Source organism: Schistocerca piceifrons, chromosome 3 (genome assembly GCF_021461385.2).
Source record: "Schistocerca piceifrons isolate TAMUIC-IGC-003096 chromosome 3, iqSchPice1.1, whole genome shotgun sequence".
Taxonomy (NCBI): Eukaryota; Metazoa; Arthropoda; class Insecta; order Orthoptera; family Acrididae; genus Schistocerca; species Schistocerca piceifrons.
The window spans coordinates 185,016,168-185,031,631 of NC_060140.1; the positions used below are offsets into that span (position 1 = coordinate 185,016,168).

General features: G+C 41.8%; 1 pseudogene; it reads left to right on the plus strand.

The window, feature by feature from the left end:
* Positions 1 to 1,232: 1,232 nt before the first annotated feature.
* Positions 1,233 to 1,408, plus strand: LOC124790904 (annotated as a pseudogene).
* The last annotated feature ends 14,056 nt before the right edge of the window (positions 1,409 to 15,464 follow it).

The following is a 15,464-nucleotide window of genomic DNA, read 5'->3' on the forward strand; positions in this document are numbered from 1 at the left end:
TTTACCTGGGCTAGTTAACCTGTACAAGTAGACATCAACCAAAAATAACAACCTGTTGAAGTCCTTAGCTTTACAAGCTGGCACAATGAGTCACTAAAACAACCGATTGTAACATCTACAGTCCACTACTATCAACCTGCATCAACTGGCACATCGTCTGCAAAAGACAAGTACATAGTACTAACTATTATATAGCCCGTATGAAAACGAAGTACAGTACACGATAACTTATCATTAGTATACAATCATGGAACCACGAATCGCCGTATATATAGTTTCTTAAACAAATTACGCACTAAAAAACGACGCACCACGAAAAACGACGCACCACGAAGGAATTACGCAAATTGGTCTCAAATTTATATCCATACAGATATCGACAGAAAGTGCAAAAATGTGAACTTTGGAGGCGGATGGAGGAATGTGTGAAGCTGCAGCGCAATTTCACCACGCATATGGCAAGGATAGTAAACAGAGGACATGTCAATACCAGGGCATAAAGTCTCTGCGAATTTCATTCCGTGTACACAGTTTGACTGTAACTATGCCTCGCAGATAAGCGTGCGAAATATATAAGCTGATGTCAGCATTTGAGAGAAGACGTGAAGTAGGGATGAAAGAAGAGAGTCGGAGTAATCAGCGAATCGCTCGACATCTGAAGAGGAGAGATGTCACTATTCGACGATGTTGTTAGGAATGGGTGAACTATGGAGGAACACAACGTCGAGAAGGAAGCAGTCGACCTAGAGAGGCGACAGAACGTGAGGGCCCAGTAATCGTCAGAGAGGCTCTCAGAGCTCCGGATTCATCATTATCACCGATCCAATTGGTGCTTCAGTGACCATTAACGACGTTCCCAGAAAGGCGGTTGAGTTCACGACGCCCCTTGCGCCAACTACCATTGACCACTACACACGAACAAGCACATTTGCAGCGGTATCGGGCATATTCGGTCTGGAATCCCATTGACTGGAGTAGTGGAATACAGCTGTCTTGAGTGATGAGTCCCGCTTCGATCTGAGACGTGATCACCGACGAAGGCGTGCATAGCAGAGTATGCTTCCGCTTTTATTTTCGGTTTATGGCAATAAGTCTTGCTACTAACAGCACCCTGCTTTGTCTGCTGCGTCGACACTAGAGGATGGCGGCATTTTTGGAGAGGAAAAGGTAGGGCTATAGGGGAGGAAGGAGGCCAAAAAAAAAAAAAAAAAAAAAAATAATAAATAAATAAAATAAAATAAAAAAAGTGTAGTATCTGTTCTTATCAGCTTAATATCTGATACGTCCTGCATCGCAGGACCAGAATATTAAACTCATTTTTGGCTCATGACGGAGTGCTAGGGGCTTGCTCCACCTCTGTCGCGGGTTGGCCCGGCATTGCAGTACCGCCGGGATCGGCCCACCTAAAATTAATTAAAATTAATTAAAACACAGCCTGAAATGGGTTGGTATTCTGCAGTGATCAGATATTCCGCTGGTAGCAAAACTTGTCGCAGTTGTCGATGTGCCCAGTAGTTACCTGCTTACACACCACAATTTCTTTTAATTAATTTAAGATTATCTTAAGAATATTTTTTTTTTGTGGTTAGCCGGACCGCTCTTGCAGCCGCGTTACACTAGGCTGGTTATTTATCGGGGCACAGAACAGTGCCTTCGGATGCCTCGTTGCCGTCTCCTATGGTCCGGCCACAGATAATTTTATTTAAATATTTTGGAGTTATCTCTTTAGCTCCTGGCGAACGTAGTCGTCGCCGCACGCACGATAATTAAAATATAATAAAAAGAAGCCTGTCTGGAGACGCCCTGGGTAGCGGTGAGATACAAATTTGACTGTAGCCCGCCATACGGCCCGACTACAAAGAGTGTCATTTCATTTCAATGCAGGACCCCCTTTGTTGTGATCAGAGGACCCCTTATAGCGCAGCAGTACATCGACGATATCCTTCGCCTCATTTTGTTGCCCTTTAGACAAACCAACCTGTGCTTATATTTCCTTAAGCTAGAATTCCCTCCGCACACAGCTAGAGTTTCTACTGCTTGTCGTCGCGGTTACCGAAACCTACCTTGGCCATCAAGGTCGCCGAACCTCTCTCCAATTGAGAACGTTTGGAGCATTATAGGCAGCACTCTCCTACAATCTCCCGATTGTGACGATCTAAAGCGCCAGTTGAATTCGACACGATATCAGGAAGATATCCAACAACGCTATCAGTTAATGCCAAAACGAATAACTACTTGCATGAAGGCCAGAGGTGGACCAGCGCATTACTGATTTGCACATTTTGTGAAGCTCTTTCTCTGATAGTGTAATCATTTGTTTGTCAGTACATGTACGAGGGGCATTTGAAAAGTCCGTGCAAAGTCCGAGAGATGGCACCACCAGCGCGTATGGAGGTCATGTTTACTTAGTAGCATCTTTGGAAAGAACGCACACCAAGCTTCAGCCATACTGGTCTATTTTTTTATGTTTCGCATTCGTGTGAATCAAGGAGGTCTAGTGATTGTCAAAAAATGGACGAAAAAGAATATCGTGTGGTGATTAAACATTACTTTATGAAAGGCTAAACGGCTAAGGAGACTAAAGAGAAGCTTGATAAACATTACGTTGATTGCACCGTCGATTAGAACAGTTTATAAGTGGTTTCAAAATTTTCGGAATGGCCATATGGGCACAAATGATGCTGAACGTTCTGGACACCCTGTGGAGGTTGCGACTCCAGAAATCATTGATAAAATCCATGATATGGTGATGGATGGCAGAAGAGATAAGGTGCGTGAGATTGCTAGTGCTGTGGGTATCTCCAGTGAACGGATACATAATATTTTGCATAAACATTTGGACATGAAAAAGCTATCAGCAAGATGGGTTCCGCGAGTGCTCACTCTTGACCAGAAACGGAATCGTGTGAAGTGTTGCAGCTGTTCAGGAAGACTTTAACCGTCGTTTCGTCACTGTGGATGAAACATGGTTACATTACTATACTCCTGAGACCAAACAACAACCTAAACAATGAGTTACTAAGGGACAATCTGCATCAAGAAAAGGTGAAGACCATCCCTTCGGCCGGTAAAGATATTTCGACTGTCTTTTGGGATTCGCAAGGGATAATCCTCATCGACAATCTGGAAAATGGTAAAACTAATACAGGTGCATATTATTCATCATTATTGGACCGATTGAAAACCGAGCTGCAAGAAAACACCGGATATTGGACCGCAAAAGACTCCTTTTCCATCACGACAATGCACCAGCACACACCTCAGCAGTTGTGGTCGCAAAATTAATAGAAATAGGATTCCAACTCGTTTCACATCCTATTCTCCAGGCGTGGCTCCCTCGGACTACTATTTGTTCCCCAATTTGAAGACGTGGCTGATGGAACAAAGATGTTATTCAAACGAGGTGGTGATAGCAGCAACTAATAGTTATTTTGCAGACTTACACAATTCCTATTATTTGGAAGGGATCAAAAAATTAGGGCAGCGTTGGACGAAGTGTATAAGTCTAAAAGAGGCTACGTCTAAAAATAAAAAAGGTTTACCCCAAACACATAAGTAGTTTTTATCTTTGCACGGACTTTTCAAACGCCCCTCGTTTATCACATCTTCGTTGTGCGTAGTTTTTTGGTCTTAGAGTGTATTACACTTCCTCACACCACAGCCCTGCTGCCTAGTTCTGGAATTTACTCGATGATACTCTTCATGGCTGACTTTACCTATCTTGGTACACGCCGCTGCACTGAACACTAATCGTCTAAATGTTCTCAGTGCTTGCCACTAACAGATAGGCTCTCAAAAACACATGCCACTTTGTGTTCTACGCTGTCTTTCCGTTATCAACTTCTCCACTGTTCCACCCTACTGGCTTAAGCTGTCATCTTCTCCTGGACTCCAAGAAGAAGACACTATCCGTAACCCAGATCAAAAATCTTCATGTGCAGCTGGTAATGCCATTTGTTGACCTTTGCAAACTGCTGCTGTATCACACTGCTCGGTGACACGGCACTTTCCTGTCCCATCTGTTTTGTTCGGAGACTGTTAACGAACTCAGTTATCAAGAGTTGATGACTGTGGCCATACTGTGCTTCGTTGTGCGGCTGGCTCCATGACCTGCCACTTCCCTGCACCCTCTAGTGCCACTTCAGTGCGTTACCCGTGCCGGCGCAAACGACTTAGGCTTGTGGGAAGAGGAGCACGCCAAGAAATTTCAATTTCATCGTACAAACTAACGTTTTCATAATGTTTCATTTTCTTCAGTGTAACCTGGAAGTCAAGGAAGGCAGGATTCTGTTACGATTGTGGGCGTGGACTTAATCAGTTACTATTGGTTCCCTTTTGCAATTACACACGTTTATTTTAAAACGGTAATTCCAGACTCAGCAATAAATAAGATATCACACGTTATTAATGAAGGAATAAATAACTGTCTAATTAATAGTGCTTTCAGTGTGTTACAATTTACCAAATGAGCATAAAATACAGACACAGCAAATAATGTTTTAAAAACAAGCCAATGTGATTCCAGTTAGAATTTTCAGGCAAGTAACCACAGTCATAGATGAAGGCCTTTAACGCCAAGAACGGCAATTACAAAATGATTTTAACAAACATGCTTTAAAACAGCAATGCAATATCAAAGGTTAATTTGAAAAGACAGGCAACTGATCACCAAAAGGGTGAGACAAAAGCTGATAAACTTGATAGCACAACCAATTAAACCTGCTGTAACGCCAAGAATTGCAATTATATAAAAAATTTAAAAAAACATACAGTAAAACAGCAAATACAACAGCAGCAACTGATCACCAAAGAGGTAAGACAAAATGATGGTAAACTTGGTATCACAGTCATTAAAACCTGTTGTAACTCCAAGAATGGCCATTATATAAAAATTTAGAAATATACAATAAAACAGCAAATACAATAATAAAACACACAATATAGCAACGATTTTTTGTAGCACAGTTTCGAAAGACTTTGGATGATTCCCAGTGGTATGTGGCACCAAATGCATACGCACCTGTAAATTGCGTGTCGGCGGTTTGCCGGAGATGAGCAGGCGCCCGGTAATGTCAGAGATGTTTTTCATCGGTCTCAGGTCAGGCGAGTTTTGGCCAGAAACCACTGTCATCATGCCGGCCGGAGTGGCCGAGCGGTTCTAGGCACTACAGTCTGGAACCGCGCGACCGCTACGGTAGCAGTTTCGAATCCTGCCTCGGGCATGGACGTGTGTGATGTCCTTAGATTAGTTAGGTTTAAGTAGTTCTAAGTTCTAGGGGACTGATGACCTCAGCAGTTAAGTCCCATAGTGCTCAGAGCCATTTGAACCATTTTGAACCACTGTCATGCTCCTGAAATCACTGTAGCCCAATTGTGGCCTTGTGACTTAGATAGTTATCCTTCTGGTATGTGCCGTCGCCGTGTAGGCAGACATGAAAAAACATGAACGGCTCCTGGTGGTCCACAATAACGTTCACCTGGTCCACAGTTATCATGGTGCCTCCGGATACAACAACGTGTCCCATGGGAGCTCCGGAGAATGGTCTCCATCGCGTAACATTGCCCCCATCAGCCTAAGATCCTGTAGCAGTGAATGTTTCTAGCAGCCGTTCGCTTGGATGACGGCAAACTCAGGCGCAACCCAGTGTAACAGGAACCGTGATTCACCCGACGAAGCAACACTTTTCGATTGATCCACCGTCAAATTTCGATGACCCCGTGCCCACAACAATTCCGACTGGCGACGTTATTGAACTGTGTGCTCCGAAACGTGGCTGCAACAGCACTGTACTCTATGGTCAGATACGTCACATATCGCCTCCTATCTTGCTTTACAAAGCGACAACCCTTCGGCCTCCAATTCCTGTGATGAGGCGTGGACATCCAACAACATGTCGCCTGCTTGCGACTTCACCGCCCTTCGACCACTTTCCATAGATACTCACAACAGTAGGACACGAATAGCCGACCAGCGTCCGGGGAGCTTTCCCCAGGTGCCGAGCCAGAACAATCTGCCCTTCGTCAAAGTCGCTTATATCGAGGGATTTCCCCATTTACGTATCGTCGCTAGAATAATCCCCCTTCACTTCTGCTCCGATTACACACATTCCTTACTTTGGCACATGACCACAACACCATCAGGGCACATTCATTTCTGTGGTGGGCAGTGTCTATAATGTTTGAAACCCCCTGCGTGCGAAAAGCTAGCCGTTCCCAGAAAACTAAGTGCGAGCCAGACATACCTTTAAGATCTACGTTAACAATCTTAATGTACGTAATTTTAATGGATAATGCAATTTCTAAGATCATAACTATAGATCCTAAAGTGAAAATTTACAGAAAACTTTATTTTAATTTGAATGGAAGGTGTCCAACGGAAAAAGTCTTCCATTGAACACAATAATTTATTCAATATACACAGAAAAAATGAACAGATTAGTCAAGATTGCTGAGTGATTTATTAACTCAAACCATATAATTTTAATTACTAGATTTTGAATGATTTACTTTCCCTAACTGTCCCTAACGAGGTACCTAAGCCCTTCTAACGAAAAATATAAAATTGTATTTTGCCCCGAAAATTCGTTAAGTCCAAACGAACACAGTGAGTGGACAACTGCTGGTTAATCAAGAGGCTCATGCTCTCAGTACAGCAACTGTGAATGGCAGGCAGGTTATGGCACAGAAATCCGCAAGTGCGGGCCAAGAATTCCCTATCATTATTACATCTATTTCAGCATCAGAACAAATCCATTTCAGCATCGCGCGTTCTATGTCTGACTTATGAAGTAAGTAAGGTTAGGGTTAAATGTTCAGTCGATGACGAAGTCATTGCCGACGGAGTACAAGCTCGGGCAGGGGAAGAATAAGGGCCGGCCGGAGTGGCCGTGCGGTTCTAGGCGCTACAGTCTGGCGCCGTGCGACCGCTACGGTCGCAGGTTCGAATCCTGCCTCGGGAATGGATGTGTGTGATGTCCTTAGGTTAGTTAGGTTTAATTAGTTCTAAGTTCTAGGCGACTGATGACCTCATAAGTTAAGTCGCATAGCGCTCAGAGCCATTTGAAGAATAAGGAAGGCAATCGGCAGCGTTCTTTTCAACAGGTGCACCCTGGCATTCGCCATGAGGTATTTATGGAAATCAAGTGAAATGTACTTTTGGGTAGTCTTTCGGGAATTCGGACTGTCGTCTTACCGAATACTATTCAACTGCCTTACCTCTACGCCAACTCACTGTCATATCAGTCATGTCTAATACAAAATGATAGTAGTACCCTCCGCCATTCACTAAAAGATGGCCTTCTGTTCTTAGATATTGATGTACGATGTGTTATGGCATTGTGAGGGAGATGGGGGACATACGGTGCTGTGTTCATATTATAAGGCTGACTGCCCGCTTTATAGTGTTTTTTTTACTAATTTATATTTTTTTGAAAATATTAGTATTAATTTGAACTGGTTGAACATGAAACACCATAATTTAATGTAATTATCCGCATGGAGGCTCTACTTTTGCAGAATGAAACATGAAAGAGATAAATTTTCGTAATTGTTTTACTCCCTTGTATAACTGTGATCATTTCTCACTCCAGCTGCATCAGTCCAATGAGACTGTTCCCTGACGACATGGTTAGGTGATTAATGACTGATCTGAAACAGTAGCCCGGATCGTGAATAGAAAAAATCGGTAAAACGATCTCAGGGACGCATGGATTTGAAACGATGGAATAAGAGACGAATGAACACTATCAGTGTTCTTTCGTGGCCTCCCAACAATGTGCCCTGAAGTTCTCTACATTGAGGCCTGTATCATTATTTTAAAAAATACGTAGTAAAAATCCAGTATGACGAGGATGGACTAGGAAGAGGCATCGACATAGTGACACTGCCACTTAACATAACTCCGCCGTAATTATACAATTAAAATACGAGAACATGAGCAACACTTAGGAAATACATCTGCTGCGACGGCTAGGAAGAAAAAGAGTGAGTAACGTTCACTTTTTAATCAAGACAAGAGAAGGAAGAGCGCTCTCTTTTCCCGTAGAGAGCATCAATTAATTACATGTCATTGCTTTTCAGAGATGAACCGTTAACACACAGTTAAATCATTCGCTTACATAGAGTTCCGTATCATTGCACAGATTTACTGAAACAGAGAAAAAATTAGTTACCAAGCTCAAATTTTGTCCACTAAGTTTGCGGGCTTTTTTCATTCCTTGTCCTTGCAGGCTTATCACAACCTGTGACACTCTTTTATAAGCTGGTAACGTCCAAACATGTTTTGTACATACAGAAATATCACTGTACGACATGCCCATTTCCAGGAGATCGATTACCCAGTGGCTCCTCGAACGTGCCGTTAACAGGGTTCACAGGCTCTTACGTTCACGTTTCCACTTGATTGAGAGCTCGGTTTTGGCGTACTACCGTGATCTGTCAGACGCTGCTGGTTCTGGTAAGAGTTGCCATTCAGCAGTCTTAGTAGCTCATTATCCGCGCAATATCGTGCGTGGCGTCCGTGTTTTGTTGTATTCAGGCCATTTTTACTGGAAGTTGCATTTTTCAGATATGCTGCTCAAGGATGGGTGAAAATTGAAAAACAATCCCCAACGAATTTGTCACCTCTTTGGTCGTCAGAGGTTGTCGGGCTGTCCGAAACTGACGAGGCTTACATTTTTATGCCCAAACCACATCATGATATAAGAGAAATGACGAATGATGTGGTGGCGTACCAATCTCATCTCAACACCATCGTCAGATGATTTGTCTCGCAGTTATTGTTAGTATGAATCTTCCTGGCAGATTAAAATCTGGACTCGAACCCGTACCCTTGCCTTCCAAGGGCAATGTTCTTACCAACAGAACTATCCACGACCTGTCTACATAGTTTCGCTTCTGCCAGGACCCCTCGCCTATTTCCAGAATTCACAGAAATTCTTCTGCATATATTGCTGGACTAGAGTCGGTGGAAAAGATACGCCTACTGGCAGAACTGATGTTGTGAGGGCATGTCATGAGTCGTCCCTCAGCTCAGTTGGTAAGACCACAGGCTCCAATCCAGGTCCGGTATAAAGTTATCATTTGCCACTAATTTCATAACAGCACACAGACTGAAAGATTCATCCTACAAACAATTATCGCCGATGATGCGGACAACTCCATATCGCTCGCATGCCACGTTGCCCAAAAAATTTCCGGACTGTATTAATAAAAGCCAGAGAAAAGTGAAATTGGTGGTTTTAACGGTTAGGATGTTCTACATAGATAGCATCTCCTCATTAGGCCTACGTCGTCAAAGCGTTGATCCTCCATGTGATTTTCTGCACTTCGTCGTTTTGAGGTATGTTCATATTGATGACACCAGTCTCGTCTCCCGTGACGACTTTTTCCCTAAAATAATAGTCCATGTTTTGCGTTTCATTCAAATCGTGGCTGACGCCTACACGTCTTGATTTTGCTAGGGCGTGAAGGTGCGCGGAACAAACTTTGCACAGATTTTTCTCTTCTTCAATACATGACATGCTGCAGAAGCCTTGACCACTAGATTTAGAGATGTTGCTTCACTGAGAACTGTGAGACAACACTACGGCAGCACGTCCACACTTACCACTGCCTGCTCAAACTGATTGGTCGAATACACATCCGCTGTTTGAAGGAGTTAGTTCAAGCTGCCAGCTTAGTAACTGCGCTATCATTATTGGAACTTTTTGGACGGACGGTGTACATCACAAAGGCTACGTTTATTGTCCCACCGCTTGAGGTTGATATCAAGTAGGTATCACAACGAACACCGAACGAATTAAGGGACACGCCGCTAGGACAGTAACAGGTCGGTATGGTTCTTACAAAAGTGTAACAGAATTCCTCGGGGAGCTTAAGTAGAAATTCTTGAAAGAAAATCCTCGCGAAGCGCTGTTGTGCAACCCGTTCACACATTTTCTTCAATTTTTCATTCAATTTATTACACTGAGAGGCACCCACATGCCTTGCTCATACTGTGGCATCAAGCAATCAGGCCTGCAAGGTGAGTGGTCTGCCAAGAGTGGATTCATTCTTATTTATCGAGTAACATGAACTCTAGTACTCACAATTAAGTTACAAATTATTCTTCTGTATGAATATTACGCAACGGAAACGCACTTTTGACTATTAGTAATTTACACAACTCCAACTGTTCACTACGCACAGGCAATACCACATTTTCTTTTTTATTTAACGGCTTTGATCAACACGTGGCCATCGCACTGAATATGAATGGCGCACACATTATAAATTCTGGATATCATGGCAACATACAATTCGAGGGAAAAGGCCACCAATCTTTTTCTTTTCACTATCTTATTTATTCCGATAAATTTTATAACCTGAACACACAAATTCTATAACCTACAACAATTACACATGAGAAATTCCGCCCAGTGGGCATGGCTTTACATTGGTGATTCTCTATCTTATGGTCTCGTAATAATTTAACGCTACAGTGCACTTTCTGGATAGGATGGTGGATCTTTTGCTATATCTCACACTTCGACTCTCACAACCATCATCACGAAACTTTCCTCAAGATCGAGCGGTACAAAAGGAACATGCATAACCCACTACCTCTGAAACTACCTTGCTACTCTCCCATGCAAACCACACATACTTAAATTACATGACATACACCACACTACAACATGAAATACAACACAGGGAATAGTCACAACATTATCACTTTCAGCTTTCCCACTTCAATTAAAATTCATCCCAGTTTCACACGACACTGCCCCACTTCGTAACTTTTCTTTCCTACTACGAACTCTGGACGATATATGCATGTCTTCCTGTGCAATGCAAGACAAGTGGCGTTGCTGGATAGACGGCTGACTCACCTTGCTTCTCTCTCAGAGTATTATAGTTTGAATCAAGCGTCACACGGAAGCATAACACGCAAAGTAATATTAAGAACATATTCATCACACACGCGAGTCCTCAACTGATACCATGGACGAGTACTTCTCTTTATCCTTTGTCTCATACACAGATTGAGACTCACACAGTACTCACCACGTGGAAGTACTCGTCTCTAATTTCAAGTCCTGCACACGCCATTTCTTAAATATTTCCAACTAATAGTACACACGCTAGTAATTCAGCTTAACTTAAGCACTCGGAAGTATTTCAACTTATTGCTACACGTGGTTTCATTGTGACCGTTGGTCATTTCCGAAGATTACTACGATCCCATTAATATTACCTGCCTGGCATTTAATTCTCCCCACAAAACTTCCTGAAATAGAGAAATTATTATTCTAAACTGCTCTTAAGTATTTCACATGCTTACCATGTCTCCACTCTTTTGTCCTTACGGAGCACGCCTAAGACAGGTCGTACCAACACTAGATCCAGCGGCAGAGTGCCGAAACATGGCCGTTCTTCAGGTCCTCTCGCACCTCTGCCGAAGTGGAGGAGCACCTCGCTACCGTATTGTTCAGCCACTTTTCAGGCGCTCAAAGCTCCGGTAAATTTTATCTCTTTGGTTCTACCAAAGGTGACCAAAGGGTCGTCTCAGAGATGATAATATATTCACATTCACTGTCTGCGGTTAGCTGACGACCATACATTCATTCATTTCAGAGATCTCACCAAACTGGATGTAGGAATTTATTTTGTGGGAGTGCACATGTGATCAATTAAATAAATAAATTGTCATTCTTTTCCACACTGGTATCCGGCTTCGCTGTATTAATTGAAATTGAGTTATTTTTACAAAAAATGTGTTGTTCTGACAAGAATAATGAAGTATGTTGTACCTATTTTCAATGTCGGGTGGTACTGTACCCTTTCACCACCGGATACCCATGCAGAAAAAATGGCACGGTACTATCCTTGCAATTTACATAAATCCAAATGACAAATAAAACATTACATCATACAAATAAAAAATAATGGTGAGATAAAAATTTGCTTAGTTACCGGGATCTCCATTATTTTTAGGAGTAATCCAAACTTCAATAATTCTGAAACAAATAAAAAAATACTAATTGTACTCATAAAATTTTAAATAGCTCACCGTCCAAACACAGAACAAGTAATCTGACATTCATAAATTGCGTTGTAATAATCTTTACACGGTAATGTCTAAATACAAAACAAAATCAACAAAAGGAAAAAAAAATTGCGTACACTAGTTACATGTAGAATATCAGGCTCCACACCATTACTCTAATATGTACATCAAAACTACAGAGAACTTAAACTGAGAAAAAAATACAATGAAATATACCACAAGTTACATACTGGTTACGTAATATAGTCTATCTAAGACATCATGTCATACCTCATTAACTATCATCACTTAAGCAATTGCCACCACTACTCGACTGTGAGTTTAACCTTATCCTTGTCCACCAGTACAAATACCTGCTGCTGAGCTAGTCAGTCCGTCAACTTTGATAAATACACGCAGTAAACAGTTAGTAATAAGTGCTTGAATCCACCAGTAGCTCTCGTATCTTACTCTACTGCTCATTTCTCTGTTGTTACACATTTAGACGGCTAGAACTTGCATTTCGACTAGCCTTCGTTACACTTTAATGTGAAATATCACCACTGTGATAATGCAAATAATTGGCTTCAGTCAACACACCAACAAGATCATTACTGTCCACGACATCAAATGCATCAGTTAATTCCGGTATTTGTTGTGCAATGCAAACTCCTGTCCCCTGTGACAACCTTACTGACCAATGCAACAAGAGCCGCTATGTTAGTATTACGCCACTGGCTAATGATTAAAGCATCATTGTACCAAATATTCTAATAAACATGCTACGTGAACTTGATAACCCAGAACAAACAAACAAACAAAAAAAAACTAACTATTCTAAACACAAATGTTAATGAAATACAATTACACTTGCTGTCCCTTCAGGAATGAAACACATAAAAAAATTTACACAATTACAAGTACAAATACATTATTCCCTATCTTGCAAGTCACACAGAATCATTTCATTCTGTGATTTTCTTGGGGTCAAAAAGTTGCTGATAGTTTTCCTAGAAACACTTTCTCGGTGTCAAAGCCCTCCCATGGTTACCTGGACGAAAGTCTTTAAGTCAAATCGGCATTTTGAACACATTAAACACAAATGTCATAGTCACTCTCAGAGTACCATCCACACGAATCTGGTCGTCCAGAAATGGCCCAACAACTACTATTACCCACGGTTCTGTCCTTTCAGTTCATGGTGTAATAAAAAGTCGTAAGTTCCAACAAACAGCACTTATTCCCGCACCAATTAAAGAAATGTCTCTTACTACAAATGAAAATGTCAATGTCCCACTTTAGTTTTTTTGCGTTCAGACAATAATTAGTCACCAAACGACAACTGTCCTCTTTAAGTATACCAAGCGTCCCACATGCAATTCACAAAGCACACTTAACAAGTCACTGCCAAAAGTTTATGTATCTCACCGTTCAGTGGTCAAGACAAAACAAAACAATCGGCCTGTCTGCTAAAGACAAAATCTTTTCCACCACTCACACCGTGGAAACACCAGTCCTTCACTTTCCAACTTATTGAGACACACGAGCAGTCATCTTGTTTCACGGCTCCACATCCAGTACTAGTTAATAGTTGCTGTTAAAAAATGCCCGCCGGACTCTGCCGCGCGTCGTTCATTCTGCCGTCGCGCGTTGATCACCCTACTCTACGACTCTCACTCACCAGACATCACATTTTCCTTCTCATTCAATCCATTAATACACTAACAGAATAGGTCTAGAAGTCAGCTAACCTTAACACCACCACACGCAGGACAACATACCATACCTTTGCTCCCTTATACTCATAATACCACCACACTCACGACAACATACCATACCTTTGCTCCTTTATACTCAACCACATAACACATGAAGTTGTTTCGGAGATAGCATTCCAGTCTCCGAATTCGTCCTTTCACTCTGGCACCTCTGCATTCACTTTACCGATTATTCATCCTGCTAAATATCAACTTAGAATTGCGACATTTCATCTAAGAACAAAAAATACACAAATTATTCATCCTGCAAAATAACTGTACACATTCTTGGTACCGTTTTGAATAGTTATACTGGTACCAGGCTTCAACAACAACAACAAAAATTACTTTTTTTCATGTTGCAAATGTTATGGTAAGAATTAGATTTACACTTATATTACATCTTACGTCAGTATTCCACAACGTTCACCATCTGGATCTCATACTCCCTTTATGTCCTTTCACGTTGTGCAGTTGTCCTCCTCTCTTCATTCGTATTTCGGCTCTCCGTCCGTCCATGACTCCATCATTTCCTGGTCTTCCTTCGCCATTGGCATCAATCTCGATTGCAGCATACACAGGCCTCTCTGTAACATACATCTAAGACATCTCCACATTATTAATTCTACTCACCTTTATTTACCACTGTTTCATCACGCCGGATCTCTCTTTATTAATCACACTGCTTCAAGTCGCTTCTCTCCTTAAATATCACCTTTATCCACTACTATTTATCACGTCGCTTCTTTATCTACCATCTTTATCCACTCATTAATCATCACGTCGTTTCTGCTTGATCCTTATTCATATGACAAAAAATACGGTCATACACCACTCTGTCGACTCCAGTTCATGACTCATTCGACCAGTCTATTCCGTCATACTTCCTGACATCCCGCCTGAAAATTGTTATGTTCGATTTGACCTTGCACAACGTTACACACCACAAATAAATACACTGACTATCTACCATAAATTGCCTACTTTCGATCTATCCTTAACTTTTCCATAATTTGATGTTAGAAATGTGATGAAGCCCACGAGATTGTTTTCCTTTGATCGTCTCAATAAGTACAGCATTTTCATGGACAATCCGCCTCACTCTGAATGGTCCACTATACACCGTAAAGAATTTGCTAGTTAGGAATCTGTGCTTCTTTGATAATCGATGAGTTTTAATTAGAACCTTGTCTCCTACTGCCAATTCGATCTTACGGATCTTTCCTTTCTGCTTGTCCTGCCTATCCTTAGCTGCTTTCTTAATACACTCTATCGCAACCTTGACAATTTCTGTGTGCCTCTGCTTTCCTGATCGCGGAAAATCTGCCAGCTCCCTGACTCGATCTGGTGGTGGTTCATTCTTTAGTACCGTAATTGGTGATAAGCCAGTTGCTCCATGTGGTAGCTCATTGAGGATGTCCTGAAAATCTTTGAGAAAAATACTCCAACTTCTATGTTTCCTTTGGCAACAGGTCGTACACAACTTTCCCAGTTCTTTTACCACTCTTTCACTGGGGTTACTTGCAGCATGGTATCGGGATATGAACACCGGTTTTATCCTTCTTCTCTTCAGTGTGGTTAGCCATTGTCTGGACCTATATTGTGGTCCATTGTCAGCTATGAACTTTTCTACAGTTCCTACTTCTCGCAAAAAGTTTTTAACGATCGCTGCTGCTACT